The sequence below is a fragment of the Trachemys scripta genome, chromosome 6 (assembly GCF_013100865.1).
Source record: "Trachemys scripta elegans isolate TJP31775 chromosome 6, CAS_Tse_1.0, whole genome shotgun sequence".
Taxonomy (NCBI): domain Eukaryota; kingdom Metazoa; phylum Chordata; order Testudines; family Emydidae; genus Trachemys; species Trachemys scripta.
The window spans coordinates 52,150,223-52,178,041 of NC_048303.1; the positions used below are offsets into that span (position 1 = coordinate 52,150,223).

At 38.3% G+C, this 27,819-nt stretch overlaps 1 long non-coding RNA gene across 1 annotated transcript in view; it reads left to right on the top strand.

The window, feature by feature from the left end:
• Positions 1-17,256: 17,256 nt before the first annotated feature.
• The window catches only part of LOC117879593, a 156,300-nt gene continuing 145,737 nt past the window's right edge, over positions 17,257-27,819 (top strand). The window contains exon 1 of the long non-coding RNA XR_004646314.1: positions 17,257-17,349. This is a non-coding gene — a long non-coding RNA (uncharacterized LOC117879593). The remainder of the gene's footprint in view (positions 17,350-27,819) is intronic.

The window sequence follows — 27,819 nt, forward strand, 5'->3', positions numbered from 1 at the left end:
CCTTGCAGTCTCACAGGAACAGACCAAATGGCAAATGATCGCTATGGCCAACTGTTCGGCTAAGCATTGAAGAAGAAGCACCCACCATTAATTGGAAGCAAAGACACCATGTAGTCAGGGATAATTTGGCCTTTGCTTAAGCAGGCAAAACAGCTGCACAGCATCAGTGTTGCTAATAAGGATAGATAAAGTGACAGATTCATGAGAATGGGAGAGAGTGTGAAGAGCTGACCTTGGATCTGGGTGTCTGTGATTATAAATTTTGTTTTTTGCTGGGAATTCCTTTGCTGATAAGTAGAAATTATGAGTTCTCTGCTGTTGCTAGGGAAATTGTCAGCCCATTGGGGTTACTATGAGTTATGTGCTTTGTTTTGCGCAACCTATAAAAGAGATTAGTAAGATTTGGAGAAGTTAGAAGAGGCATTTGACAAGCTAGGAATTTGATATACAACTCAGCTAGGTGGCAGGTTGGCCACAGAAACCTCTTGCTGACCACTCAACACCATCTCAGACTTTGGGTAACTATATCCGGGGTGCTACAAACAATTGTTATTTTAGATGTGTGCTTTAGACTCAATAAAAATGAGGATTTTTGATTGTAAGCACTCTTGTGTGTGCCAATCATTTATCAGATGGAGGAGCTGTGTCCCCATTGATTTACGCCCTGAAATGCTGGGATCAGTTTTGGGTTCAGAAAATCCTAGATAACAGGACTGAAAATGAACTGAGTCCTGGGAGGTAGGCTGAGGAGACCCTACACTAAGTTATAGGTTATATGGAAAGAACCCTGTAACCCCCCCCCACATTGGAACTAATTAAATGCCTGGTATAGGAGAGTATGGGTGATGGGCAGGTAGTGCCCCTCTTCTGTATTTAAATGTAATAAAATTGCAGCCAGCCACTTAAAATCCATCCATGTATCTATCCTCATCTTGCTGCTGTGCTGCATCAAGTGATGCCGCCTCTGAACACAGCCAGCGCAACGTAAGTGCATTCACATGCATTGCCCCACTGTGATGAGTATACTGGAGCCTTAAAATAAAGTATCTTATCCATCATTTTAACAGTTGGCAGTACTAGAGTACTGTCAGTTCTTTAGAAACAGCTCCATAAATGTACTCCATTAGACTGTTTGTAGATTAGTTGCCTGAGAACAATGCTGTCATATGTCAAGCATTTGCAAAGTGGACCAAGGTGAACTGTAATTTTGGCTACAAAGCCTTTTCTTTTAATGGGGAACATTTAAAGAGCAAATAGATTCTAAAAAACAAACCCTGAATTAATATGACAACTTGCTTATGTAAGAGATACACAGTGTAGATTAAGCTTGTGGCATGAAACAGATTTTGGGGGGAAATGGTTATTTGAAGGTCCTTTTCTGTAGTTCTACAGAAAATGCTTAGCTTCTTTGTAAAATAAAAATCTTGAGACAAAGCATATTATCACAGTGATCTCTGGGTGCTTGATCACTAAAAAGTATTTTATTTTATGCCACAATTAAGTGCAAACAACCACTGAAGTACATAGGATTATCATAAAAACATTAGCAGCTCTGGCCTATATTCTACCTTTCATCATTATAGAAGAATACTGTCCCTAGGGGATATGGATGAATAGGCCTATTTATTACCTTTTAAAGTGGGTTAAAATAATTCAAAGCAATGATCCTTGAAATTTTATTTGCCCCTCTTTTGACACTTCTGCTACAGTTTAACATTACCATTTGTCCTGCACAGTCTGCCTACTTATTGGACTTTACAGTAGCAGGTAATAAACCAAAACTAGAGGAAAAAGGGACAGTGGAAGGAGTACTGCTCTCTGATGCAAAATCTCCTGTTAAAAAAGAATAAATTACTGCATGAGAATAATTAATTCAGTCTTCACCCTGTCAGCAGCAGAAGTAGGTATGTAGTTCCAACCTCTCCAGTAGGGTTAGGTGAACTCAGGGCCACATTTTTGGAGGCCTTTAGGTGCCTACAGATGCAGATAGGGATTTTCAAAAGTGCTTAAGCCAGTTAGGTACCTAACTCCCATGGATTTGAGGCCCCTCTACCTAAAGGAGCCAACTCTCCAGCTGCTTCGTGCACAATGTCCATGGAAGCTAAAGAGAATATGAGTACAAAGTGCTGTAGAATCAGGCTTTCAAGCTTATAGAAAATAAACCATACTAAACCATCATTTGTGAGGGGATTCTTGGATTCTAACTCTATCACTCTCTGGTCCAACTAGGAGTTCATCACATATGTCAGGAACTGACACTGACTCCCTCTGTCATTTAGAAGTACTTACTAAGACTAAATCGAGCTTTGAGGCACCCAGAAATGGTTGCTAGATGAAAGGGATAAGGATTCCATTTAGGACGCAGAACATGCACCTGTTCCAGGATGCTTAGCTAAGCCTAGCAGAGTGCAGAGAAAAATCTCATCTTACAGCCTCACTCCTATCTAAAACAGACTCCCACGAGAAACTACAGAACTGGAATTAATTTGGAAATTGGACACCATTAAATTAGGCTTGAATAAAGACTGGGAGTGGATGGGTCATTACACAAAGTAAAAACTATTTCCCCGTGCTAATTTTTCCCCTACTGTTACTCACACCTTCTTGTCAACCGTTTGAAATGGGCCATCCTGATTATCACTAAACAATTTTTTTTCCTGCTGATAATAGCCCACCTTAATTGATTAGTCTCGTTAGAGTTGGTATGGCAACATCCATTTTTTTATGTTCTCTATGTATATATATCTTCCTACTGTATTTTCCACTGCATGCATCTGATGAAGTGGGTTTTAGCCCATGAAAGCTTATGCCCAAATAAATTTGTTAGTCTCTAAGGTGCCACAAGTACTCCTCGTTCTTTTTACTGATACAGACTAACACGACTACCACTCTGACTCCTATCTAGATTCACCCACTTGAGAAATCCTAGACACAGATGCCCCAAAATTAGATGTGTCATTGCCTTTGTCCAAAGGGCTCTAATGGAGCTTGTCATCATTCTTGGTATAAGGAAACTAGAGTTCTTGCAGGCTGGAGACCCCTAAGCAATCAATACCCAGGTACAAGGACTGACAAATGGGGCTTACGTGTTTAATGCCACATTCTGTGGAGGTGATCAGACTAAATGATCATAGTTTTCCGTTCTGACCTTAAAATCTATGGTGATAGGTGCCTTAAATGCAGAGGTATTGAGCCAACTGGGAGGAGTGAGATCAGAATAAATGATCAGTCTGATGACCACCAATTTAATTTTATGACAGAGAATGTGAAAGCTGATTCCTTGTTGAGGAGCAAAAGTACATAGAGACAAACTATGTTAATTCTAGAGATATTCTCTTTCCCTATTGGGGCACACCATAGATGAATCTCAAAATCTCAGAATTCTTGAGATTCCCATGCAAGAAAGCAGTGGGGAGAGATGATTTCTTGATCCTCTGGTTTCTGTAACTGTTAACTTCAAGAAGTGTTGTGAAAAATAATGAAGAGGCCAGACAGATACTTGCTGATTCTTCCCTGCTCCTGAAGACAATCATTCATTCAATATTGCAATTCCTGATAGATTTACCCATAAACCTGAGGAGGCAGAGCAGTGACCCACAGGAAATGGGAACAGAGGACTTGTTCTGCTGTGAAAGGCATAGCAGCTGTAATGGAAGCTTTCCAATGAGGATACCTTGGTGGATCATGATGTACTGATCTAGGATGTCAAGGAAGACCTTGTTCACAAAGTGCTGGAATGTTGCAAGGGCATTTCTGAGGCCAAACAGATATTCATAGTGGCTGTACTGAATTAGAAAAGCTGTCTTCCATCATTCCCAGCATGGATCTGAAGCATGTTGTAAGCCCCTCTCAGGTTGAGTTTAGTGAATACCTGGCCTGATTGCACTTGATCCAGTAATTCTAGGATAAGTGGAAAGTGGTATTGATTCCTGATGGTAACTTGACTGAGGGCTCAGTAATCCATGCATAGGGGCAGGCTTTCTTTTTAACTACAAAAACGAGGGGCCCAGCAAGGAGAGAGAGATGTCCGTATGAAACCCTTGGACAGATTCTCTGAGAGATAGGAATACAGGGCAGCTGACATCGAGTAAATGCAGCCAAATGACACCTTGGTCTCTGGTTGCAGCTCAATCAGGCAGTCATAGTCCCGGGGTGGTGGTAGGGTATCAGCATTTTTCTTCGTGAAGACATAGTGGTAGTCGCTATACTGTGGCAGCAGTGCTGAAATCAACTCTGGTGGTGGTCCCCACTGACCCCCGATGATAGGTGTGAGCTATTTATAGTTTCCACTACATCAGGGACAGTCTTTGGTTGTACCAGAATATCCAGGCCATGGGCCATATTGGCATCTATGAAGTTCTCTGTTGCTTTTGAAAACACGAGTGCCCACAGTGGGGGAATTCGATAATGCTCCTCTGAAACATGGAGGCAGACTCAGACGTTAGTTGCTGGGAGCACTCATTGTGCCTGGGGCATGCCTCAATAAGGAGTGCGGGAGGGGGGATTATCTCAGGGTTTGCCCAGGCCAACCCCCTCTACCATGGTCAGTTATCTTGCTTGAAGGTAATGTGATAAGAATCTTATCTTGAACCGAGGAAGACGCAGAGGGAGATAAAAAAGGGAAAGGAAAGAGGGAAAGAGATGGTAAAAGACGGTGAAAACACAATGGGCATGGAGAGTAAGGTTGGGCAGCTGAAGGGTTGTGGTGATAGAAGAGAGGTGGGATGATGGGGACCAACAACCAATGGGAAAACAGCAAGACAGCAAGACCAAGTTTCAGAGCTGATGATTGATCTGAAGCTTCTCTTGCCTGATGTGGTTGCCGTTCTCCATGAGGAGTGGTGAGGAGAGGCTGCTGGGCTCAGTGCCCTGGCTAGATCCTTCTGGGTCTGCAGTGAGGCTTACAAAAAACTTGGTTAAGCAGCTGATGTGCTGTGACCACTGCCCGTGTTTCCTTGTGTTCCCAGTCTGTCTGTCTGTCTCTATTCTCCTGTTGTATTTCATCTTATACTTAGATTGTAAGCTTTTTGGGCCAGGGACTGTCTTTCTTTGTTCTGTATTTGTACAGCACCTAGCACAATGGGATCCTGGTCTGTGACTGGGGCTTCTAGGCACTGAAGTAATGCAAATTAATAATAAATAAATACACAATAATTAATAATATATCTGGGTCTATTGGAGCAGGGAGGCTGGAAGGCCCAAATTTACCCCTGTGCCTTCAGCTGGAGCTGGTGCTTACTGTTTTGAGGAAGAAATACCAAAGGTCTGGAAACTTTCATAGTATGACCCCTACAAGCTCCTCCCAGTTGTTATGGTTGTTCTCCAGCTGGGCTCCTGGCAACTTCTCTGGGGCTCGTGGATTGAGTGCAGGCGATAAGGGAAGGCTCTATCTTCTCCAAAACAGCCATCATCAGCTGTAGCTTAGGAAACATGGGTTGAGTCAGGGCCTCCCAGCATCCCACCCCATGCTGGTCTGAGGAACTTGCTTGGGTCCCTGGAATTTTATGTGCATATTAGTCTTGTGCATTGAGCATATACAGAGGTAAGCATCTCCTGTTTGATATTGGACATGCTTACATATAAATATACATATAAAAAAGAATATATGTTATCTTTCCCAATCTTGTTCCCTCTTGGGAACATTCAAAAATGTCCCCTTTTTGTGTGTATGTGTGGAATTAGTGCAGAATCAGTTCTGTGGGGAGGGTAAAGCCCCGTTTATAGGGGATCACAGGGATAAATGTTTTAGTGCAAAGATCTCTTCCTCCCCAGCTGGCAGCCTCTTAGGATCAGATCCTGTGAAGCTATACTCAAATTAGCAGTCTCATTAACTCTGAAGGTTGGGTTCTTAATTTCCTGATGCAAAGTGCTGAGCAACCTTAGCTCCCAGTGAAGTGAATGGGAGTTGAGGCTGCACAGCACCTTACAGGACTGAGCCCATAAATAGTACTGCAAAGTCTGGGCAGAAGGAAAGGCTATAGGCTGCTTCTCCCTCCATATATATCTTTGTACTTCACTGGATCTGGATAGCTTCCAGAAACCACTGGCCATGCACCTTGCCCTCTCCCATCTCAACCCTTTTCCCTTCAATCCCTGCTGCATTCTGACCCTTCCATGGAACTTTTCTGGCTCTCAGGATTTCACACTAAGTTATTTCTAGAACTGGTTAAAATTCCATTTCATGGAAATTCCACCATTTTGAAATTTCCAAATCAGACTGAAAAATTGAAATTTCAAAATTTCCCACAAGTTGAATTTCAGAAATATCAAAGTATTTTATTTCAATAAGGTCAAAACACTTTTCTTTGACTTATCTATTCTACTCTATCCTATAACTATTATATAATAATAATGAAAATGACAAAGTCAAAATGAAGTGCTTCCACCTTATCAAAATGAGACATTTTAATAATTTTTCATTGCAAATTTCAATGAAATCTATATGGTGCCACGAAACATTTTGATTTTCTGGCATCAAACTGTTCCATCAGAAAATTTTCAATTGGCTCTAATGTCACAGCAAAAATTTGTCTTTGCAGAGATGAATGAGTCTGGGCCAGTAAAAAGAATACTTTTGCCATTTTATCAAGCAGCGTTTAAAAAAAAATGATAAAAATTATTTTTGTAAGCTGAGTCATGATAGCATGATAGCAACACTGAATCATGATAGCAAGATAGCAAAGGCTGATCAGCATGCACAAAATTTCTTGCTACACTATGTTTAAAATTGTTTTCTTAATAATCTTTTTCTTTTATATTGTTATTTACTATTTATATAGTAGAAGTACCCAGTGGCCTTATTTACGACTGGGGGCCCCTGGCTCTAGACACTATACAAACACATGGTCCCTGCTACAATGGAGTTACTTCTTATTTGCTGTAGTGCAACACCAGAATAAGGCTCATGTTTTTTGACTCCACCCAACAAGTCAGATTCATTTGAATTCTATGGCCAACATTTTCAAACCTGGGTGGCTAAACTTTAACAGGAGCTATGAGTACTCAGCAGCCCTACAAATCTGGCCTCTTATTAGATGCTTATATGTTGATTTAGATGTCTTGCTTTAAGCATCCTAAAGCCTGATCCTGCAAGTTATTCTGGACAAGCACAGAAGTTCTGCAAAGACACAGAGGTCTACTCACACAGAATGATTTGAAGGAATTGGGCCCAAGTTGGTAAATTGTGGCATATGCTCTTTTTTTTTTATTAAAAGACACCCTTTGTTTGTTTAATACTCTGCGCTTTTCTCTTAGTTTTTCTTAAGCAAAGTGAGAAAAAAATAACATTCAAATACAAATTTCAAACTCACAATGTTCAAAATTAAGGATAATAAATTCACTCATCTCTAAGAAAGATGCTGAAGAACTTATAATTTTATGATTGAGTTCTGAGATATGGTAATTATATTTAGCCTGAATTTTCTCAGAAAGACTGAACACATACCTGCAGATGTCAATGGGAATTGCCTTTGCTTAGCACATCTGCAAACTCAGGTCACCATGTTCTTTGGATGTCGGTGCCTATTCTTCTGTTGAACCTTTGTTTGCTTATTGAAAATTTTGCCACTGTGTGTTCATGGGAAAGTCACACTTTTGTTCTTTACACTAAGGCAATAAAAACAAGATACTTATTAAATGCTGCCTATAACCTCCTGGGTTGCCAAGTGCCTGGTTACTGGGAACCAGAGTTTAAGAGACCTTCACAGCCACCTAGTTGGGTTATGGTTTCTATTAGCAACAAGATTTTCAAACACTGGTCAAGGATAGTCTATTTAAACAACATACTACTGAACAGCACTTGTTATACAGTGAGGTGTGGAAAAGATGACCTCTGTTTACAAATACCATGTTAGATCTCTTTTGAGATATTACTTTTTCTCAGCCATTTGAGACATACAAATTTCTTTTATGGTTTTTCTACTGTCTCACATGCCTGAAATTCCATTGTACTGTCATCAAAAGCATGTTAATTGCTAAGCATTAGACAGCCTATTTCTGTTTTGTAAGACCTTTTTAAGTAATAATTGCTAGCCTTTGAATATGGTACATTATTATCCATATTTATTAAAATGTATTCATATTGAAATAGTGTAGCATTATGCATTAACTACACCATTATCTATGCTGTGGTGCAAAATCAAAATATTAGGGTGTGTCACAGTGTGGGCTTGTGCCGGCCCACATGCTGCACGTCCATAGCTCCTCTAGGTCCCCAAATAAAGTTCTTCCCTTGCAGGGTACAAACAGGGACCTTTGCCATCTGAGCTTCTAAATTCTGCTTCTTGGACAGCCTCCTTCCCACTATGGCCACTGGCTGCTTTTTCCTACTTTATTCTAAAGTATTCTAAATAACTCTAAAATATCATTTCATTTTTCTTATTAAAATGTATTACATTAAATAAGCTTATGAGAATATTTCTTGCGTACATCAAAAAATAAAAACACAAATTAGCAAATCTGAAATATTAGGAATTAGTTGCTCTGGTTCATTGTTTGTTACCGTATTTCAAAGTGACTTTTGTGTCCATGAGCTGATGAACAACCAACCAATCTATCTTTCTTTTACTTAGTATAAAGGAAGCCCTTGAGTATGGTGTATAGCAGATACATTGTTGGGTTCACATTATCACAAAGCAATGAAAAACATGACGGCATAAGACTGACTGTTCCCAGAGGTGCTCTTATTTCTGCTGAAAAGAATGGCTTATGCTTACTACTACCAAGCACATTATATCACATTTGTTTTTTGCATGTCATGTCTTAGTAGGAAAGAACATGCTATGTGTCACCACTGTGTTATTTTATAGAAAAGATCATCTCTAGTGGTATGAACAGATCAGAGTGTGCAAATACTCATGCCACAACCCAAACTTTCCATTTGGTACTTCCTTCTTTTACATACCTTGCCTGCTCTTCTATGAATCTGTAAACTTTGTTGGCATCCCTACAAAGAAAAAAAGATGGATGAAATTTTCCAGTATCTGCACATCCTGCCAATTTTATATTGTCAGTGTTCACTGGTTTCTTTGTATTTGATTTTGAGTTCAGAAGCCTAACTTTTCAGATGTGGAAAACAGGTAGGCAGCAAGCTTTTGACTCCTATTGCTATATAAGACTTATAGTCATTTGATGGGCTCAGAGTGAAGAGTCTTCAGGGGTTATTAATCTTAAGCAAGAACTTTTTTTTGGCATTGTGTCAGGCACTCTGTGAATGAACATCACAACAGAAACAATCCTTTGCTCCTTATCTTCAGGAACAATACAAATCCTTGGGAAACTCTTTACCAATTCCCCAGGCCCTAACTGACTAGGTCAGTCATCCTTAGGCAACAGAGCTGAAGACTACCTGCTATTAGAAGAGTAATAGAAAAAATGCTGAACTTCTTTAATTTTGTATCCCTGCTATGGGATATCTTTTCCACACACTATCCAAAGAAGGAATGGTATAAAATATATATCAGATTAACACTCACTGCTAGCCTTGATTCTTTTCATATCTGGTATGACTCTGGTAATGACTTTTTTTGGGGTTCCTATGAAAATTAACTCTTCCATTGGGGACCTGAGCAGCTACCTAGTTTCCAGACCTTGTAGGACTTTGTTCACAGCACATAATCTGTACCTACCTTCATATTACAGAACTGTTTCAGAACTAGAATCTGATAACCTATTCTTTCTTTCTTATTTTTATATATTTATATTTTTCTGAACTGTTTTAGCAATGGTACCGTGTCTTTTATGTTGCTCAATAGAAAGACATTTTTGTTGCCAACTTTCTAATTGCACAAAACCAAACACCCTTGCCCCACCCCTTCTCCAAGGCCCCACCCTGCTCACTCCATCCCCCACTCCCGCCATCACTTGCTCTCCCCCACCCTCACTCACTCGCTCATTTTTACCGGGCTGGGGAGCGTCCCTTTTCAACCAGGTGTTCTGGTTGAAAACCGGACACCTGGCAACCCTACGACCTACAGGTGTATGGATCAGAAAAAAATAGCTCCCAAGACCAAATACTTTTCAAAGCTGGAGTTAGCAGACTTCCTGGAGAACTAGCATATCAAGAAGTTGGAAGCCAGAGGTGATTTTTGCAAAGTAGGAGATTCTCTCTAGTCCAGATTTTTGTTCCAGGCCTGATTCCAAACAAACCTGACTATAAATAGATGGCCAGTGGAAACGGATATGGGTATATCAATATCCCAAATCTTTGATTTCCCATATCCTAGGTAACAGCAGAATGTTTTGAAGAGAAAGCAGACTTTCATGTACAGACATGCAATGATTTTTGAAACTGTGCAAGATCCTTTCACCTGCTGTGCTTAATTTCACAATCCAGTTAAGACATAAAAATAGATGTTTTCTTTTTCATTTGTGCACCATTTTGCACCAGTTTACATAAATCAAAAATCTTTGATTCCAGCTTCAATTTCTCACTTTTCCCCAGTGTAGCAGGTTTACCTTGCAAAATTATTTTTGTATCATCCACGATAATAGAGTAAATTTTCGAAAAGTTTATTTTTTTCATGAGACCCCTATCTGGAGGCATTATTTTTTCTCCTCTTATAAGCCAGTATTTTCCCCAGCAACTTTTAATCATAACACTTAAAAAAAAACCATCTAGATTCTCATCTTGAGGGGGATAAAAACTTGAAATTTGGCCTGCAGAAAGTGTCTTGGTCATAAATGAATCTTAGGAAATTTTAGGGAAAGTCCATCTTGATTTGGCTATTTTTTAAATGTACTTGGTAGTAGCACTGTATTTTTTGAGTAATGATGTCCCAGTGATCCTTATTGGCCCTGCGTTTGCATGTGACAAAAAGTTGTGTAGATTGATTGGTCATACAAAAATAATTTGGAAACCCCTCTGTTCTTCAGTGTTCAATAGCCCTGTCTCATTCCATATGACCTTTAAGGTCACATGAAATGATGCAGAGCTCCCCACCCATTTTGTGTGTGATAGACAATTCTGGTGTTGTCTATCTGGACGTTTCAGATACCATCACTTCATATTTGGTTTCTCTAAGAATTTGAAGATTAGAGATAGGATTGTGACCAAAAGAGAGAGAGAGAATCTAAGCAGAGCTATTTTTATGAAGACTTAGGTGATGCAACAGGGAATTTACCAACTGAATATTGGTTATTGCTCTAACATAGGGACAGTGGTTGAGAGGAGGAAGGAGAAAAGATAGAAGAGCATGGGATCAATGTATGAAGAGGTATTTTTGTTTGCTGAAAAGAGGATTGGAGGGAGGAAAAAATTATGAGGGATGGCTGACCAAGGGAGGGAATGATGATTCACTTACTATCATATAAAGAACATTTTTTTATTGGTAATAAATAGAGAAAAAAATTGTTACATATTCACCATTGTCTTTTACAAAATATGAGAAATCCTTAGAAAGGAAATCTTAAACAGTTTTGTCATGCTTTCATAAGGATTTTTGGAGGGGATGATAGTAGAGGATAGGGGTTTCCTATTTGTATTGATTTTTTGAAAACTAAGAGATATAACCTATTGTTGTAAGCACATGCACTCATATAGCACTGGTACAGTTTTTTGTCATTTGTTTTTGGAAATGATATCAGGACTCCTTGCTTGATATGAGCTTGCCATCAAGCACCTGGTCATTAAAGGAGGGAAGGCAAGAACTATCATGGCAGAACAAAGGCAATGTGATCCTTGTGTGGCGCTGGGTGGTGAGACCCCCATCTCAGAAGGGGGTGACAAATTACACTGGGGAGGAGGTTCCAGCATAGAGTACTAGTTGCAGATGTGATGATGCTATACCAAATCCTCAGGGAAGTACAGTTCCTGATGTTTGCATCAAGGAAAAGTACGACCTGAAGTGTCATAAAAGAATCATCACAGAATATGAGGTGCATGTCTGAAGGGAAACTCAACATTGTGATCAAAGAATTGGGAAGATGCATGATAGATGTATGTGGAATCTCAGAGCTGCAATGGAATAGTAGGGATCATTTCATGAGGATGGGTGGATATACAGTGTACTACTCAGGTCTGATAAAGTGAGAGAATATGGGGTTGCATTTATCTTATCTAAGAAGACATCAAAGTGTGTGCTTGGATATAATCCAGTCAGCAACAGAATCATTACAATTCACCTTTGAGTGAAACCAGCTAACAGGGTGATCATATAGGTTTATGCCCCTACAACAGCAGCTGATGCCGCTATGATTGATGATTCCTATGAACGGTCTGAAGAGCCACTCATTAAAACACCGAGCAAAGACATCACCCTTGTAATTGGAGATCTGAATGTGAAAGTTGGAGCTCTATGTTCTCATAAAGAAGTAATGAGAAACAATGGTTTGGGTTTACAAAATGCGAGAGGAAGGCGTTTAGTCTAATTCTGTTGCTCTAGTCATCTGATCATTACAAACATGATCTTCACCCAACATTCTAGATGCTGACAGGATGACAAAGAACTATGTTGACTAAATAATGATACAGGGATGCTGGAGACTGAGTGTCTAATGGACAAAGACCTTCCCAAGTTCTGACTGTGGGTCAGGACATCAACTGTTTAGCCTCAAACGTAAAATTAAAACTTTAAAGATAAGACACTCTTCAGGTCCACTGAGTCTGGACTTGTCCAGAATCAACAAAAACTACATGACTTCTGTTCAGAACAGGTATGAGGCATTGTCAGAGTTGAAAGAGGAGAACAACCTGAATGAACTTTGGAATAAAATGAAAATAATCATGCTTGAAGCTGCAAAAACACACATTCTGAAAAGTTGGCATTGGATTGCACCATGGAGAAGGTATTTGAGCTGGAGAAAAATGGAGCAGAGTGAAAAAGTGTGGCTTGGAGACTGAAGAATGTAGGTGAGAATAGAAGAAACTGAGCAGACAGATTCAAAGGCATACTAGATGAGACAGAAACAAATACATCAGGACAAAATACAAGGAATTAAGAATTATGAAGAAAGTAATAATATAAAAGGTATGTTCACAGTGGTCAGACTTCTTACTAAAAAATTTCCTCCCCATGACTGAGCATAATAAAAGATCATGATGACAGAGTTTTATTCAAGATAATGATCAAACATAGGTGGAGAAATTACTCTGCCAATCTGTGTGCCTCATGAAAACCAGTTACAATAGAGGACAACAGAAAAGAGAGTATGGAGTGGGAGCCATCCAAGTGGTGTTTGCTATTATGAAAATGAAGCCTGGGAAAGCACTGAGTAGATAATGTACCAGCAGAATTGCTAAAGCAATTGGTGAGTGCAGTATTGATCTCATGTGGAAAATTTGCTATGATGTATGAATGACTAGGAATTGGCCGAATGACTGGATGAAGGGAATCTTTCTTTCCTTACCAAAAAAAGGGGATATAACAGAGTGCACTAACTATCATACCATCCCCCTGATATCTCCCATGATTAAATGCTGCTCTACATAATTCAGGATCACACGAAGCAAATGACACATGCAGAACTACCCCCACAACAAGCTGGTTTCAGACCGATACAAAGCACCCAAGATCAAATTGTGAATATCCGTCATATAATTAAAAAATTCAGGGAGTATAATCACCCATTGATTATGTGTTTCATTGACTACTCCAAAGTGTTTGATACTGTCCATCATGGCCATCTCTGGAAGTTACTGGCAGACATGAGGATTCCAAAGCCTCTCCTTGGACTCATCAAGTCTCTATTGTCAACTACAGACCATGATGCGAACAGCAGCAGCTGACAGTGAATGGTTTTCCACTGGGCAGGGTTTGAAACAAGGGTGCATTCTGTCAACACAGAGCCAGACAAGCCCCAGAAGGTTTTGATAAAGTGGAAAATGCTGGGATTGCCTTTCAGATATACTGATGATACAACACTCTGTGCTGCAACCATCAATACAATGCAATGAGTGTTGGAGTCTGTAACAACAGTTAGTGAGGAATATGGACTATCCCTGAATATGGCAAAAATAAAACTCACGTACTATGACATGATAATAACAGGATGCAAGTGGACATCACAATTAACAGTCAAACTGTAGAGATAATAGATTAGTTTAATTATCTGGGATCATACATATCCAACAAAGGAAGCTGCTCCAAAGAAATCAGAAGAAGACTAGGGATGGCTCACTCAGCATGGGCTCAGTTACAAAACTGGAAAAAGTGTACAAATATTTGACTGGTGAAAATCTTATTTTTTTTCAGTTGCGATTTATAGATGTGAATCCTAGGAAATTAATGCTGCTGACAAGAGGAAAAATCAAAGCCTTTGAGAGGGGGTGCTGGCAAAGACTCTTGCGTATCTCCTGGACGCTAAAGAAGGTGGATGCTTATGATAGAAACAGTATTGGAGAGAAGTGGACTCTTCTCTTGAAAATCAACAGGGACAAACTTACGTACTTTGGTCATCATGCATTGAGATATAAATAGCCACAAAAGTTATTACAAAAGGAATAGTGGTGAAGCACTCTAGTAGGTGATGACCAGCAAGAAGATGGTGTGCAGCAGATCACTGGGAGATCAGCTGCTGAGTGTGTGAAGTTAACAATAGATTGAGAAGGCTGCTGAAAGTTCTGCTTTGATGTGGACAGTTTTCAGACATGAATAAATGGTGCTGACTTTACTTACTTGAGTAAGCCAACATAACTATCCCTTTTCAGCGGAATGATGAAGAAGCATTGGAATATTGGCCATGGAGAGTCAGGGGGATGCAAACCCACACAAAGTAAATGCTTAGCATTGCTATTAATCCAGAGGCTAGAGGAGGAGTGAAATTCCATGTCATTCCACTTGTAGTATTTTGTTGCAAAAATAAAAATAGATGGGGGAAGAAGAAAGTGGAAAACATTATTACTATGCATTTTCCACTTTGCCATTGCATGCTTTACAATTGCCTAATTGTTCATCAGCGTCACAAAAGAAATGCCTTTTACTTTTTCCAGGCACTTAGAGATGACTTAAGTGTCATTTAGTCAATTGGCAGAACAAAGAATTCAATTTATGGATCCGATTTTCTCTGTTTCTTTATTCTTTAAAATAATTTACGTTATTGGTTTAGTGTTCTTGAAAGTTGAGGGATTGATGGGATTGCAGTGCAGAAATATCATTTCACAGAATCAGGTCATGCACAGACATCTCTGCTAAAGCTGGGGTTGAAAAGGTAAGACTTTGCCAGCCTACACATGTATTTAAACTTAAATTCCCTCAGGGGAAAAAAATCCAGCATTCAATTTAAGGCCAGGACTACACTACAAGTTTTGCCAGCGTAGCTGGCAAAAAATCATACCATAGAGCTAACATAGCTATGTCAGCAACCCCCCTTCCCCTCGCCCCATACCAGCAAAAGAGTCCTTATGTTTTTCAGGGAAATGGTTTAACTACACAGGCAAAAGAATTCCTTATAGATTCATAGATTCTAAGGTCAGAAGGGACCACTGTGATCATCTAGTCTGACCTCCTGTATAACACGGGCCATAGACCTTCTCCAAAATAATTCCTAGAGCAGATCTTTTAGAAAAATACCCACTCTTGATTTAAAAATTGCAGGTGATGGAGAATTCAATCATGACACTTGTTAAATTGTTCCAATGGTTAATTACCCTCACTGTTGAAAAATTTTTATTTAGTTGTCGGAGTTTCTACAAAAAATCCAAAAGCAGATAGAATAATTTCAAGTGATGGAGGTAGAATCTTCCTCTAGGCATCTGGAGTTTGAGAAAAGTGTTAAATTCCTGACTTGTGATTTCCAGCAAGTGTTTCGGTGTAAAGTTCTTTTCGAGTTTGTCAGTATACATATTCTCCGATGGGATAGCGCAACGGGGGAGAGATGTAAATGCCTTATTTAAGGCAAGTAGAAACCCATGGAATTAACACTATTAACAAATTAACATGGAATTAACACTTAGACAAAAAAAAGTGAAATCCTGACCCCCATGAAGTCAATGGCAAAACTCCTGTAGGATTTCACTCTACGTGAACATATGCATTTCATCAAACCAGTCTAAACAATAAAAAAGACCAGCAGATGGTACAAACAAACCAGTGAACAGTGTTTATTTGTATCTTTGATGAATCAATCAATAAAAAAATAAAATATGTAAAAACCTGATAAGTGTTAGCATCAGCCAATAGATATCCATAGAAATTATATGAGACTTAAAAGCTGTGTGTACTCATCGAACCTCAGTTCCAGGTCCTTGATGAAAAACAATCAAAGCTGAATTCTGAGACACATCTAAAACCTTCAATAACAATGACATTATTAATAATTAGTTATCTACAAAGGGGAGCTACTATTGAAAATGTAATCTGTTGTGGACTGAAATAGATGGATAAGGCTAAACTCTAAGAAATTAAATATGAGTGGGGAATGATTTCTATCTTCATACATTTCTTGCTTATCAGAAAAATGACAATGCTGATATACTGAATCATTCTGGTTTTAAAATATATCTCAGTAAAAACATTATTAATAGTACTAATGACTGTATTAAGAACCCACATGAGTACATTTTGTCATGATTATGAGACAGCATATTGTATATACATTTCACATACATTTGGTTTTTAATAATATAAATGCTCATTCTTTTTAAAACCATTTTAGATCTGGAAAATAAAATATGTCTATACAACAAATAAGATTAGCTATGTCATATATAAAACATGGAGGCATCTGAAATGAAGCAGTTATGTATCAAAATTAAGAAACCCCAAAGAGCTAAATTCCATTTCTAGCAGACTCTCACTGACTCACTCTCCTCTTCACCATCATTTTGCTCATGAAGACAGAATCACATGAAAGACCTAATACAGTGTAGCACAAGCTTATGGGTTTTGTTCCTAACGTATTACACTATAATTTTTGTTGTAATTATTTTTTTTCTCCTACTTGATATGCTGAAGGACTCTGCTTACATAAATAGTTACAGGATAAATAAAGCTGACAAACACTAGTGACAATATCTCTTGGAAAGATGATAATTACAGATTACTACATGGTAAAAAAATACCTGATAGGCCTAAAATGATATGATTAGATGAAGCTTTTAAAACTGTAATTCACGTAAGACTTTTAATATTTTACTATGCTCCTCTTTGCTGTTTCCAAGCTATGAATTTCACGATTTATTTGTCACTATTCTCTATTTTTCTGCTGTACACCGTGTTTGTGGGCTATGGCAACCAATCCCCTTGGGCTTTCTTTTGCTTTAATTTGCATAAACACAGGCATCATATGAATATTCAGTGAGTGGCTTTGCATTAAGTAAGTGCCCTTAATCAGCTTTTCAGTTCAGTTTTATTGGTTGCACGCACAGTCAGTTATTTCATCCAGAAAATCTGAGGGCCCTACAAAGCTAACCAGGTAAGGATTGTAATTCTTTGATGCATTTAATGAAAGAGCATTATCATTTGATTATATAGGTTCTGGAGAATGCTTAAAGCTTGGTAGTTTTCCTTTTGGTTTTTGTGTGTGTGTGTTTTTATTATTATTATTATTATTATTATTAACCCATGGTGGTCAGGTGGGCACATGCTTCTGTAATTTGCATAAACATCGACTCTTAATGAATAATTCATAAGGGTTATTTTAAACACTAGGCTTCTACTTCGGATGGCTCTATAGCACCGCAGCTTGATTGGCTGTACAGTGTTTTCATCACCAGCAGAATTCCTATAGCATGAAAGCAACTAAAGCTGAATTGAATATACAGTATTTGTTTTTTGAAAAATGTGAGCTATCTTTTCAAAACAAATTGCAGAGATTTCCCCCCCCATACACACACCCATTAGTACACCTAGCTTTTCATGAAAAATAAATTACAAGCTTGATTTTGTCTGCCATTTTTAGCCTTGACCAGTATCTGTGATTCCTGGAGAAAGCAGAAGTCTCTGTATTTGTCTTTAACTTGCATAAACACGAGCAACATGTAAATAAGAAACCATTGCATATATATGGAATGTGCTACTGAAGTCTGCACAATTCCACTGCAGTACTGTAGATCTCTCACCATCACGATCTTCTCTTTCAGAGAAGTGATATGATCTGGAAAAAAAAGAATTACTCACTGAATAAGTTATCTATAGTATTTTTTTATTCTGCCTAAAATTACATTTAAAAGGGGACGGGGGAGAGACTTTTTCATTCGCTAAGGAGAGGAGACAGGAGAGAATTAATAAAGGACTAACCAGGACAATGAATTTAGAGAGCAGAGGATAGTTTGCTTATTTAATTTGGTACAAATAAATAGCATCTCTCCTTATTCTTTATCCTCATTTGAGGTGAATTATATGCCTTTAGGACAGCCTTTGTTAGTCACTTCAGGATATGAGAATTACAGCTAACATGTGCTTGTTACGAATGGTTCTGATCCAAAAACCTTACAGATGGACCTGGGGATGGTCAGAATTTATAGCAGAATTGAACATATTTAAGTCTTTTAAAAAGCTGTAATCCAAAAAAAGAATAAAACAGAAACATAATGCATAATAACAGCTGATATAAAAGTCATGTGAAATGGTATGTGTAATCAATGTATCTCACATTAAACTATATGAAATGTAACATATAGTATAGGAGAAAATACTGGATTATTATGTGGCTTCAAGCTATACACAGAACCTCTAAATTTTAAATGAATGATTTTAATGATACTAAATTACAAAACGTACACATTACATTGACTCAGTGTAACATACAGTAATGTGATGCAGAGGATGTGAAGCTGATATGTTTTCTTCCACATATAATCTCAAATTATATGATATTGAAACTGAATAAAGAACAGTGTTTCTATTCTGGTACCAACCATGCCTATGAATCCAATGCAAGACAAAACTTGTGGGAGCAAAGAAAAAGGCAAAAATGACTTCGGTAGTTTGGCTATTAACTTACTTATTTGGGATAATGTTATTTCTTAATTCAAATACTGTTGCTATTTCTTTAAAGAAATTAAAGAAATATTTTGAGGATATATGACAGGGGGCACTCCATACCAACAGCATGATTCATTATTTGATCTGTCAGTTTGTTCCACCTTTTTCCCTTAAATCAGCTCTTGATGTGTTAGGTGAGAGTGAGGTGTATTTGGGAGAAACAGGGGAAATGGATTAAATCTTGAAATGTAAAAATAGGAGCAAATCGAAAATCTCTTTTAGGATTAGATGCACCTATTCAAGAAATATTGCATATTATGCAGAATTATTAAAACTAATTTTAATTTTCCATCTCTTGCCAAGTATGTTTAATTAAATCTTGCAGGATTTAATAAGTTCACTGTGCATTTAATCATCAACCATTAAATGTTTACAGCTGTAATAAACACCAATCTTTAATGCACTAAATAGAGATTGTAGGTTTAGTACATTTCAATAAAATAATATGGTGGTACTAGAACTGGAATATTGATAAAAGAAACTCTATAAAGGAGAGCCAGATTAATAAATGTTGTATACAGGATGTACTTGTATATTTTGTGTTTGTGTGAAGTATGTGTTAAATGTCAGCCCTTATTAATAAAAGAGAAAAAATAACTCAATAACATCTTGATTGAAGTATTTCTCTCCTATGAGTCATCCTATTGTATGAACTCCTTCAGTCCTTAGTCAGGCAAAATTCTTGTAGACCTCAATAGGAGCTTTGACTGTGTAAATCTCTAGGGTTGGGCCCTTGATGTTCATATTTATAGAGGCAAAAGAGGGGCCAGATCCTGCCCTTGACACAGCACAAAGAATGAAAGACATTACCTGGTGCATAATGTGGAAAAGAGAGGAGGGAGGTGTCCACAAGGAGGTCTGGCAATGCCTTATGGGACATACTTTGATGTATATGTGAGCACAACCAATGTGCACATCCAAAATTTGCTGCTTAATGGTTGCTGCTGATGGCAGCTTTCACACTGGCTGGCTAAGCATGGGGGATAAACACATCCCTTCCTGCAAAATAACAAATACCCCAGTGGGGGCATGTTTGGTTGGCTGGTGAGTTAGCCGGCCCTGAGATCCAGTATTTATCTTTACTTTATGGAGCTATTTGATTTGGTATGCTTGTTCTGGAGGAAGAGTCTCTTTAACCTCTCTTCCCCCACCTTGAACACCAATGCAGCAAAGGGTAGCCCTTACCCTTCCATGTGGGTTAATTTATCATCTAAAATATAACTGTCTGCCACATGCTTGCAAACAGTGTAAGGGTTTTCTTTGGTGCTTTGAAATATAATCACAAAATTCCGAAATGAAAAAAGGGTGAGTGGGAGATAAACTTACAGTGTATTCCTGGCATGAATAAGGCCTTTTCTCTTTAGGCCCAGTCCTTTTATACTGGGGAACAGAGATGAATGAATGCCAGTCCTCATGCCTCTGACAGAATATTTTTTTTCATGAAAAGAATTCTTGAGAAATGTCTTTAACAGTAATGGTTGGAGGTTTCAATGTGTATTGTGAGCTCTCTCAGTACTTAATTTGTCAGGGAGCTGGCTCGTTAACAAACATTTTTTCTTCCTACTGTTTAGGTAGCATTTTAGTTAAACAGGTATTAACAAAAACAGAAAAGAGTTTTAAACTGTCTGAATAGAAACTGCTCCCATCTCAGCTTTTGCTAGCTTGGTATCTGGGGTGGCCTATTCCTCTTGCTAGTTCTCCAACTGACCATGGAATCATACAAGAGGAAAGGACTCGATAAGGTTTGGACTTCTGATGTAAAAAAAGTAAAAGTATGATTGAGCAAGGGAGGGAACAAACAAAGCTTAAGGCTTTATTTACAAATTTTAAAGAAACAAAAAAAGGCATAACCCATTTCCCCCCCTTTGGGGATAACCTTTAACCAGGCACAGCTCCCATTGAGTTCAACTGTGCATGTCTGAGGATTTTAGGATTGGTCCCTAAAAAGAAAATAATGGCTCAGCATAAAGCGGTAAATATAAACATAGGAGCTGATTCTCCCCTCATTCACACTGACTTTGTACCAGTTTAATTCCTTTGACCTCAGTGGAATTACTCCTGATTTACACTGGTGAAAGTGAGCGGGTAATCAACCCTTACATTTTTCTAGCACTTCTAGTGACAAAAAGCAAATATCATGTAGTTACTTTGGACATGTCCTAGAGCCCTTGAGATAACATATAGCCTTATAATATGTGCAGCTTGGGTGTATTTTACTCTTTATGAGTTCCAAAACAAATTCAACTCACTGACACCTACCAAGCATTTTTTCCAACCACTTACATATTACTTTATACTGCCTGCTTTAATGCATTTGTATCCATTTAATCTTGTGCAAAATTTTCTGTTTTCTTCTGACAACATCCAAAATCTTGGTACTTTTGAAGATATTTTGCAGCAAACTGCTGATAATCAGGATATAGAATGAAAGTGCTGACAGATTATTAACAATAGAAAAATAGCTATAATGGAGGGAAACATTTTAACATAATGAATGAGTTGTTAGCATATCCAGAATTGCATGGCTGATCAGCCCTATAGAATTACTGTTTCTCTAAATATCAACAGCTCACATTTTTTTAGAGCTTTTCTTCTCAGGAGGAGAGCAGGACGTATTCAAATATATTTGAAGTGTGTATTGACATGATTCTGCAAGAACAAAAGATATAGATTGCTACATTTGTAGAATAAGCATGTTTTCTGCCATGGAAAAAGAGAGAGAAGAGAGAGCAGAGCACTTTAAACCTAGAAAGGGTTTACAATTATTGGTTATTTACAAAACCTGCTTTAAAAAAATAGGGAAATTGTCTTTTAATTTTCATGGGCATTTAAAACATTTATTTGAATCATATTTTTATTTCTCCATGTGGTCAGATATTGACCTACATTTGTAAATCTGGGAGGCTGTGATCTAGAAGAATTTGAATTTAGGAAGTCCAGAGTTTTATTCCTGGCTTGGCCAAGAGCTAGTTGTGAGGTCTTGGACGTGTCATTTCAACTCCTTGTATCTGTTTTCCTTGGATGTGCAATGCGGAAAATTATACTTACGTACATTTGGGCCAGATTGCATCCTCTAGATCCATACACAGTGGGGGCTCTCTGTGTGCTAATATTCACCCCTCATTCCTCATGGAACAGGGGCTCAGCTGCCCTCACAGCACTTTTCCCTATCCCCCAGCCACTGCAAATTCTTCCCCATATTGTGTGAAGCTCATGATGGGGGAGGGGACTGGGAAGAAATGTGGGTGGCACGATAGGGTGCACATCATCTTCCCTCCAGTCCTATGGAAATTTAAGATCATACAGCTTCAGGTTGTGTATAACTTTCATACGTAGACCACTACAGAGGTTCTGAGGGGCAGCTGAAGCTGTGGGGAGGTATGGTAGTTCAGCTTCTATGAAGCCATGCTGCCAGGTAGCTGGGGCTTCTGGGGACCCACAGATAGTGTGGATGAACAAGTGTCCTGCAGACCCCTAGGGAACCACCAGATTTGAGGGGAAGCCAGTGGTGTTTCCCAAATGGGATGGATCAGTCTGTGAGGATGATTTACAGGGAAGGGGATTTCTGTGAGTGGATATTCACTGAGATTTCCTCTACCCAGAAACCTTTTCATGGGTTTCCCAGTTGGAGGAAATCACCTTATTGTTTATTACACAGCACCAGAAGTGTACCCTCACCGGGTGTTGTGAGTAATTAATTAATTAATGTTTGTGCATCACTTTGAAGATGTGAAGTGTTAGACAAATGGTAAGTATTATAATTATTTCAGTATAGGATTTTATGAGTCATTTTTTGCAGTTGTGCTATAATCTTTTGTTTAGTGCAATGTGGTAACATCTCTAGTACAGAGCAGTGACTTACCCCTTAATAGATCATTATGAAGGGCCTGATTCTAGACTCAAGTGCAGACAAAACTCAATTGACAAAATTCACTTCAATAGCAGTAGGGTTGGGCCCTAATACAGATACATATACTGAGCTCAGCAGAGCTCTATGGTAAGTATGTCATCAAACATGTTTGAATCTGGGCCTATATTTGTGTGTAAAACTAAGCCATCCTCACTGATCATGAAACAGTCCAAAACCTAGAGACTTTCTCTCCCTCATGAACACCCAGATTTCAAGCTCCATAAAGGATAGAAATCTACTGATCACATAGCAAACTCCACAAGTGCCACACAGCATTGTATTTATTCACAAAAAAGTGCCCTAGAGGGAATCTGATTTTGCATGGGAAGGAGGATAAAGTCACTGAGAAATTAAAGCAGTAGCCCCTTGATGTGTATGGCATAATGTGGTATATTTTCAAAGCCGTGAGGCAAGCTTTTAATAAATTTCATTATTTCTGGGATTTGTGCATGTAATTACCCCCACAGTACTTTCAAAATGTAGTCTAATGTGCCTTTACATGATTACAGAGTATATGACATGATGGGGCATGCAATGAATAAATGTGGAGCCATTTAAATCACATAATTAACAATTCTTCTTGTAGCCATATAAATCTATCTAATCTGTCTATCTTGGTACTTATATGGCACCCTCTTTAAGAAAATGAGGTATATGTCAATATGAGAGACCCTTCACAGGCACTTTGTATATAGTATCACATTACTGGTACACACATATTTTGCATAATTGAAAAGAGGTATGGTACACTTTCTGCCAATCTCTTTCTTCAGTGTGCAACAGATAAATAGGGCCACTGGAAACACATATTACCAAAATTCCCATCTCACCATGAATTTAAGGTTCTCTGTCGATTTCAGTGTGTTTTGAATAATCTAAAGTTTGATTAGGAAAATTTATAATTTCTACTGATACAAATTGAGATTTTATCCCTCTGACAGTGAATGAATGCAGTGTTCTGTTCCCAGCTACAGAGACAAACAAAATGAAACAATAACTCTCAGAGAGGCATGAACCTCCTGCTATTCACCTTGCTGAGGCACTAACTCTGAAATCTGAAAAAATGACAATTTTAAATGTCAGCATTAACTATTTCACAGCTGCTCTTCCTAATAGAAACCCCTAATGCTTTATTCATTGTGTCCATTTGAAAAGTCATTCCATGCACTTAGCATTGGAGGTTAAAAAGATACATGTAACTGAATGTTCTCTGAAAGATTAGAGTTTGCTTCTTCCACATAATCCACTAGGGAGAAGAACTAAAAAAGATGATTCTAAATTGCCTGGAAGATCTTTGGGGGTGGGGGGGATAAAGGTAGATTTCTAGGGGGGAAATAGGGTGACCAGACAGCAAGTGTGAAAAAGCGGGACAAGGGTGGGGGGTAATAGGAGTCTATGTAAGAAAAAGCTCCAAAAATCAGGACAGTCCCTATAAAATCGGGACATCTGGTCACCCTAGGGGGAAATGAAAGATTTCATGGAGATGTGGAAGGAGATTTTATATATATAAAAGCGTGACAAGTCAACTTTATGTAAAGATATTAAGTATGGATACAAATCTGTACTAAATAATTTGCTAGTGTTTTCATAGCTGTCTGAGTGCATTCACTTTAAAATACTTCCGCAGATTTTCCTACAGATATTCGAAAAATTGCTACACAATATGATGCAGAGTTTGCCAAAATTTTCTTCAGATTTCTAATGGTTTTAATAAAAAAATCTGTCTTCCCTTGATACTCTTAATCATCCAGTGTAATTCTTTAAAAAGCAGGGTAACTTTGAGAAGTATTTCTGCCTTTACTTGGTATATTTATTTCCTCATTATGGACTAAGTTCTGAGAGGTGGTGAATGACCACCTGAAACTGAAGTCAGCACCTTTCAGAATTCAACTCTAAATTACTAGAGCCAGCTGTATGGAAAGTTGATCTTTGATTCTCGAGTGTTAATCTATGCGCTCTCTGTATTCCCCACCTGAAATCATAATATGCCCTTTGTGACATTACAATAATTTCAACAGTAGCCAATTGTGATCTTCCAAACAAAGGCATTGAGACAAAGGAGAATAATAAATAGGTGCTGGTGAACGCTTAAAAATTGATATGATCTTTCCATGTACATGTCTCTAAATGGAGGGGGAAATAAACAGGGGAAAACATATGGGCCTAAATTTTCAGAATTGATTACTGATTTGGGATGCCTCAGTTTTGGGTGCCCAGTTTGATACATGTCGAAGGGTCCTCATTTTCAGAAAGTTTTGTGCACCCAGCCTGGTTTACAATGTCATAAATGAGAGAACTACTCAGCCTCTCTATGGGGGCTCTGCTCACCGCAGTGTTCGCTTAACAAAGAGGTTTACAAACTGAAGCTTGAATGCTAATCCTCAGGGACTGGAAGTGAGCTGACACCTGCAGATTCTCTTGGGGGCTTGTGTTTAACTAATGGAAATCTCCATGGGGAAGGCCTACCAGCAGGCATCACCCCACCTAATAGAAAAAGCAGGTGAAACATAGTGTGCCTGGCTGGAGAAAAAAAATTAATCTTTTTGATGGTCTTTGTACCATACTGTCTACAACCCAGGTAGTCCCTCTGCCTTTTACAGGCATTCAACTTCGCTGCAGGCTGTGGGATAGACTTGCAACATCCTTTCAGCAAAGAACCTGCCAGGGGAAAAGTTTTAATCCACTGTCATTCATCTACAGCCTATATATACACTTATCCCAAAAATCATGGGTTATATTTCTGGCAATACGTTAAGAGACTACATTTGTGGGACAGATAGTGGAAATGTTAAAAAAAATAGAGTAGGTGAAGTGAAAAGGAAGTTAAAAATCCTGTTTAATGAAATACCAAGAAACCAGGATCCAGACTAGAAGACCAGTGCTCCATAAAGACTGTTGATTGCGTCCCAAAGCCATCAGTGCTGTCATTCACTATCCAGAGAAGTTAATTGTAGCACAGTACACAGATAAATTAACTTTTAAAAACTACTTTAAAATGTATAAAAATGGGCTGGCTAAGCTGAATATTCTCAATTTTACAATAGGATGCTATTCCTTTCATTTGAGTTATCTAGATATCATCCAAAATGTAGACATACAGAGAGAGAGAGAGAAGCATTTCAGAAAATTGACAGCTTTGTGGGTGAGTTGAAAGCAGAAGCAAAATATATTAAAAATACCAGAGAGAGGGAGTGAAGCACAGAAATGCAGGGAACCTGGTGATTAAGGGTGTTGTCAATAGACTCTGACAGTAGGGATGCTCAGAGAGCTGAGGTATTTCAAATACAGACAGTATCATACTGGAAAGATAAACACATCTCTGTAGTGATTCCCTCATCGGGTTTGACTAATTTTACCCCAGTTGTCCTCAAGTCAATGAAATTAGGTTTTAAAGTGGTATCTGTGATGTATTCTTCAGTTGGTAGCTGTACTATGGCTTTACTTTGGTCAGGACTATCTTAGAGAGTGTGTTCCATCCTTTGTATTTAAACATGCTACTGAAAGAGCTTGAGGATGTCAAGCAGTCCAATTCAGTTCTGAGCTGTGGTGTGATCATGTTATCTCTTCAGAAAGAGCATTTCGCAAAACTAAGTAACATTAAAATCATGAAGCTAATTGTTTCTTGGTCTGTTAAGTGTAGTATCCTGCCTCCAGCAGTGGCCATAATACCTGATGCCTCAGAGAAATGCTGTACCGCACCCACCATAATGCATCTTGCCAATTGAGTAATGATATGGGGATAAAATTCCTGCCTAATGCCTGCAGGCAATCAGCTTATTGCCTGACACATTTGGTCTGATTTCCCTTGTATCATTCTCTTCACCTGCATAAGAGCAAATGTTAAAAGATTATAAAATTATCCAGTCCTTTGAAAAATCCTGTTGAATTATTTTCGTGATGACCTCTCACAGTTTGACTGTAATACGTTGTGAATTCACAGTTTGACTGTAATACATTGCACAAAGAAGATTTCATTTTATTTGTTTTACATTTGCCACCTTTCTTTTTCATTTAGATTACCTTCTTGGACTTGCACTGTGGGAGAGAGCAAAAAGAAGTAGCTGATCAGTTTTCTACTATACCCTTCCTGATTTTACTTTAGTCAGTCATGGCCCTTTCTTTCTTTCTCTTAGCAAGGCTAAGTAAGCCATCTTTGTAGTCTCTCATTGCAGTAAGAATCATCATGTCTCTAATCATTATTAATGCTCTTCTCTTGGCCTTCTTTGTTGTGCTTAGGTGCAGTGGTTTGTTTGTTTAATTTGAATAAATGATTTCATGGAATTTAAAATAATGAGATAAAAGCATACCTCTGAATAACAATCTATGGGCAAGTAACAAAATATCAGCATTTTCCAAAATCCTGAACTGCTATGCCACTTTGTCCCATTCCTAGGGATCTCACATAACTCTCACTTGCACATCTGTATTTTCCTTTGAAAAAGGAAGATATTCTTCCCAGAACACGTGAAATTCTTCATCTGTCAGTCATCTTATAAACCTGATGTGCAAATGAAGCACTTTCAGGTATGTCAACATACCAAGCCCATCTCTGAAAACAAAGGAAAGATTGTCAGCTAGTGTATCTGGATAATTTTGAATTAAAAAATAACCATTTTAATTCATTTAGAATTGTAGCTGCTGTTCATGTTCATTACTTCTTTTTGACAAAAATGTCATGTTTTTAGCATAGTAGTTTTAGGTGAAGTATGGGTTATTTTGCATAGCAAGAACAAAATATGGTATACCTGGCAGTGTGTAGGAAATGAAGCCCCAAACAAAGAACAGAATACATCCACCACAAAGTTGCTATTTGATCAGAATCAGTTGGGTTTAACATTTGTTGATTCAAGATTTCAATGGGCCCTGGAACACCGTAAATCATTATATAGGAGGCCTTTAAATTTGTCATTAATTTACACCAAATCAATATTTTCTCTTTCTCTCTGTGTGTGTATATAGATATGTACATATATATGTATATAGATATTT